Genomic DNA, 5,509 nt, shown 5'->3' on the forward strand with positions numbered 1-5,509 from the left:
AAAAAAATTAAAATTAACATAATAATTTTAGGTATGTAAAAAGAAACCTGGACAAGTTGAAGTCGATGGCAAACAAGCAATTTCTAAATTAGAAAACTGCTTTTTTCGTTTTCTAGCAATATTACTATCACGCAACTTTTTTTGTTTTTCTTCAACAGACATTTTAGCATATCGTTGCCTTTGATATTCTTTTTTCCTTTGACCATCCATGTCAAATATATCTATGAAATTTTCAGCAATATATTAATAGAATAAATGATACCAAAATTTTTGAAGAAAAGAAATACTTAAATGAACAATACTCATAAACATTCAACAATGATAAGACAAAATAAATTATAATTTACTGAACACAAAAATAAGTGAAATGATAGTTAACATTGCAAATGAAAAAGATAATCTATATTAAAATAAATTTTTTTTGTAAGATCTAAGCAATTAGTAAATGATAATAAATTCATTACTACTTTTCATGGAATATTATTATACATAATTATATTTTTTTAATAAATTTTAATATATGAGTATAAGAAAAACTCACAAACATTAAATATTGTTCACCTTATTCACAAAGAGAAGTATACAATCTGCATCAACAATTAATAAATTAAAAAGAAATAAATAAATTGTTATCAGTATGAATTAAATAAAGAAATAAAAAAATTTATTATGATATTTTAACATGACGGCATGCGTATAAGTTATAACAAAAAAATTAAGTTTAAAAAATTTGGACAAAAGAATTTACTAATTTTATAACTTCAATGTAATTATGGGTAAACTATCAAAAATATGAATTATATAAAGCTATATGGATAACTGACAAATACAAAAAAATATATTTAGAATAATGCATTAAAGATCAATATATATTTCCTACATAATAAGACTTTTCATGCAAACTGATAACAACTATTTAGAAAATTTATCTAATAAGTAAAATTATAAAATTAGAAGATGGACTCACAGACGTTTATAGAGTTTGTCTTCTCCAAACACAAAAGTATGCAATCTGTAACAACAAATAATGAATTGGTAAGAAATTAAACAAATTTAAGCCTTCATTAAAAAAATAAAATTAATTTATATTATAGGAGGCATAATGCAACATAAGGAGAGAATATTATAATAATATATGGGTGATTTAATTTATTTTTATTTTTAAATTGATAAATACACAGTTTGTAGGTAATAAACTAACTCTAAGTAGAAACAAAAATCATGTGCATTTAGTTAAGAAGGAATCCTTAAAAAATCCTATTCAATAATCTTATTGAATCTAATCAATTTGAGATGTTAATATAAAAGATTTTTGTTAGTTACAGTGCATGAGTAAGATAGACATAAATTAACCAACTCTAAGACAATGAAGCAAAAAAAATGTACTTATAGCTACGATGTCGATAGGCATCTTTATATTGGAGGACAATTATGAAGGAGTTAAACTTGTAGGTAATTTAATAAATGATATTTTTTTAGTTCAATTAATGTATTTAATATATTTAATTTCATTTCAACTGATATTATATTTTTTATCATCAATATGAGAAAAAGCATGATTATTCTCAATTCATCTAATGTCAAAAGGTTTACATAAATGTTGTTAGTCATTAAATTTTTTTTAGCAATATTGTTGATGCCTTTAAGAACCTTTCAAAGTTTTTTATTTTTATGAAATACTTTCTCTGTTTGTTGATCTAAATATTTGCTTAGCTTTTATCAATCATTGTAATGCATGTGCATCTTAGTTATAATAATGTAACTACTTATGAAAAACATGTTATGTGAAAATCAATTGTGACAATAACTCAAATGTGATTTGTAGAGGATGAATGATTGAATTAATCTGATAAATGTTTGTGATGTTTATAGTGTTGCATGTGACCTTGTTAATGTTTTTTTCTTGTATTAGAACCTACATGGAAGTTGCTTATGTTGTAAAATAATAAACAAAAATTTAACGTATTAATCGCAGCTAAATAAATAAAGAAGGTTAAGACTAAATTAAATTGAACTTATTCATCATTTCCAATTCGGTTATGTTTAGTTTGAAGGAATTGAAAGAGGAACATAAAAGAAAAATGCTAGTAGTAAATGAATTGAAGTATGATGATTTTAATTTATGTATATAATGATTTGATTGAGCAGTAATTAAATCGTAACAACCATGAGATTTTCAGGATTAAACAATATCAACATTATGTTTTAAGGTAGAGCCGGGCTATATCTCTTATAGTAAATTACATTATCTTATTATCTTGTTGAATAGATAATACAAAAGTATCCATTGTTGTGGTATTAATGAAGTTTTCTATAGGTTTGTTAGTTTTTTTTACGTTAAAGACGCATAAGATTGTTTTCACCATAATAAATATGTAAGAGTCATATCCTAATATATTTTATTTATTTAATTTCAGTTTAATTGTTATGATAGATTGTGTAACGTCAAGTATGATCCACAATGTCTTTTCTAACATGTGAATAATTCAAAGTAATAATATAACGTTATGAAATTATTGCCTAAGGATAATTGAAATAAGAACTACTAAATGCAAAACAACAATATAAACATTTTGATGGTGGCTTTCATGACTTACGGTGTTAACTTCCACAATGTCATATATTTGATAATTATATATATTTCATGTTTCACAAAACAAACAAATAATTTAATTTATTTATACAAAAAAATTATACCAAGTGCCTTACTACCTTATGAGGTAAAGAGATAGAATGATTTTAAACATGCTTCTTCTTACAATAAGAGTCACAGAAGAACAAATAAATTTTTGTAGATTTCATAAGAAACTATTGGACAAGTTAAAAATTTTGCATACATGCATGAGAGAAAGTTAGAGATGGATATACATGATGATGGTTTGATTGCCCTTCCCGGTGAGGATAAATGAAAATTTTTTTCAAGTTTACACTTTAGTTAGATATGAGGCAATGGAGGAGATGTTAGAAAGTTAAATTAATAATTTAAACTTAAAGAACATTATAAGCATACCTATAAATATATTTATGTGCATATATGATTCAACAAGAAAACATACAAATATGAAGCAAGTAATGCGTGTTTTGAACAACAATGTTTGGAAACATGAAATATGAGTAGATTGAAGAAACATAGTAAACATATTCAAATAATCCCAACTTATCATTAAAATCATAATTTATAAAAAACTGGAATATCAACTTTGAGAACTTTCCTCAACTTCCCATTATGATGGGCACCATTGAGCCTATACTCGGTAGTAATCAAACCACCCATAGATCAAACAATAAAAATTAGAAACTGTAAATAGTTTAGGGTTTAGGGTTTAGGGTTCAAACCTGGAACAAAAATAATATGATTCCGAATCTGATAGAAAAATGAATTATTTGTAGGCTAATTATTAAATAAGAAAGCATTGGGGAGTAATATCTAACATGTTTGAGTCAAGAATCACCAAAAACCATACTGTTCCACTCTCAAATGGGAAGCCATGCATTAAATATGTCATATTTTATGTTTTAATTTTACATTAGGAATTAAACTTTCTCAAAATGTACAGGAAACTTTGTAGGATTTTTTATCACTAATGAAGTCTATGGACATCTTTGAATACATATTTATTGAAAATATAATATTTCTATTTTAGTACGAATAAACAAATTGATGGATTCTAAGAATTATATTTTCTTAATTGCATTGTATTTGCTTATAAGATATTGATAGCTATTTGAAAATCTTTGTTATAATTGTGAACATGTTGCATTCTGAACATATTATATCTTGATACAATGCATATTCAACTCCACAACATGATTTTATATATGATAATCATTGTTTTTTATTATATTTTTATTTTTATTGAAAATATAAAATGCTATAATCAAACAAGTAAAAATAACACCTGAGTTATAAATATAAACTCAATCAAAGATCATCCAAACATAAATCAACAGGTTTTCAACAGTGATTTTCACCATGCTGTTTAAACAAACATCACGATATAAAATGAAGACTTAGTTTCTTAGTTTATTGGGAACAAGCAATGTTTATTCTTCTTATTATCATAATGTTCATTAATTCTTTGGCCTTCCCATTTAAATTCCCAAATATAATGTTGTAAATCTCAACTTAGATTTAGACCTAACATAACGCCTCCTTAAAAGGGTAAATGTTACTTTGTCCACTATTCATGTATAGCCTGCTAAATGAGGAAAATCTTATAGAAGGGGCTGATCCGTTGATTACACTAAAAAAGGACAACATAAATTGGATCTGTTTCAGAAACTACTGGATTGACAGCGACCTCTTGAAAATATGAGAATAAAATTGCTTGATTTAAGTGCATGCAGAAGGGTATAAACTTATAATGCTAATCGGGAGTTTTTCTTGAACAGATCCACAGGTGAAGCAGTCAAAGATTCATTTCAGGCATAGATTTATATAAAATTAGGTATCTTCCTCAGCCCTTAAGACCTAACAATAACCCCAAACTACATTCAAAAAGATCAAAGTACTTGAATTTCTCAATTTGGCATCATATAATTTGCTCTTCCCAATAAGTTCCAGCCAATGAAACGCGTCGATAAAGCTCGTAACTTAAAAACTTTATATATAAACATGAATAACGGAATGAGAGCAATATAACAGTGAAATAAATACTATACATTTCATTTCTTCTTAAGCTTCATTAGAATCATATCATAATTTAAAAAATAATAGGAGACCCAAATTTTAGCAATATCCTCCACCTACCATCATGATGGGCACCATTAAGCCAATGGTCGGTAGTAATCAAACCATCTATAGATAAACCAAAAAGAATCTAAAAAAATATATAATACATAACAAAATTTCTTATAGGATCAACCAAAAAAATGGAATCAAAATAATATGATTTTGAATTCGATTAAGAATGAGTTATTTTAAGGCAAATTATTGAATAAGAAAGCTTTGGGGAGTAATATCAAACACAAGAAAGTCCTCAAAATCGAATACAAATAGATAATTTAAAGAATACAACAGAAGAAAATAAATTAAATTACATCGAGCACCAATAACATAAAAAACTAATACAAATAAAATAAAATAAAATAAATTTTATAGATAATTTAATGAAAATAAATAAAGTATTTATAGAAGATCTTTCATCTGAGATAATAGATAATGGTTTCGTGAACTTACATGAAATCAGATGAAATGTTCGAGCGAAGTGATGGTTTGATGGGTTCTGCAAAAGATATATGTATGAGCTGCGCACTGTGAGAGAAATACAACAGTGAAAAAAACAATATACATTTCCTTTATTTTTATGCTTCAGTCAAATGTTTAAAAGAAATATAAAAATGATCATAATAAGAGATAAAGTTGAGGAAAACCAATTCATAGACACTTTAAGTTGTTTGAATATCTATATAAAATATAAAATTGACAAAGTCAAATTCTTAAGTTAACATCTGTTATGGAGTCAATTTTAATTTTATTTTAATAGGGAAAGATATATATTATTTTTTA

At 25.4% G+C, this 5,509-nt stretch overlaps 1 long non-coding RNA gene across 1 annotated transcript; it reads right to left on the reverse strand.

Moving 5' to 3' along the window:
* Window positions 1-144: 144 nt before the first annotated feature.
* LOC110096636 lies at window positions 145-5,509 on the reverse strand. Its single transcript, XR_002303118.2, has 3 exons — window positions 5,180-5,509; window positions 968-1,012; window positions 145-221 (listed from the first exon to the last, which is right to left on the reverse strand). It is a non-coding gene; the product is annotated as an uncharacterized LOC110096636 (long non-coding RNA).

This window comes from Dendrobium catenatum, unplaced genomic scaffold, assembly GCF_001605985.2.
Source record: "Dendrobium catenatum unplaced genomic scaffold, ASM160598v2 fragScaff_scaffold_834, whole genome shotgun sequence".
NCBI classification, from domain to species: Eukaryota; Viridiplantae; Streptophyta; class Magnoliopsida; order Asparagales; family Orchidaceae; genus Dendrobium; species Dendrobium catenatum.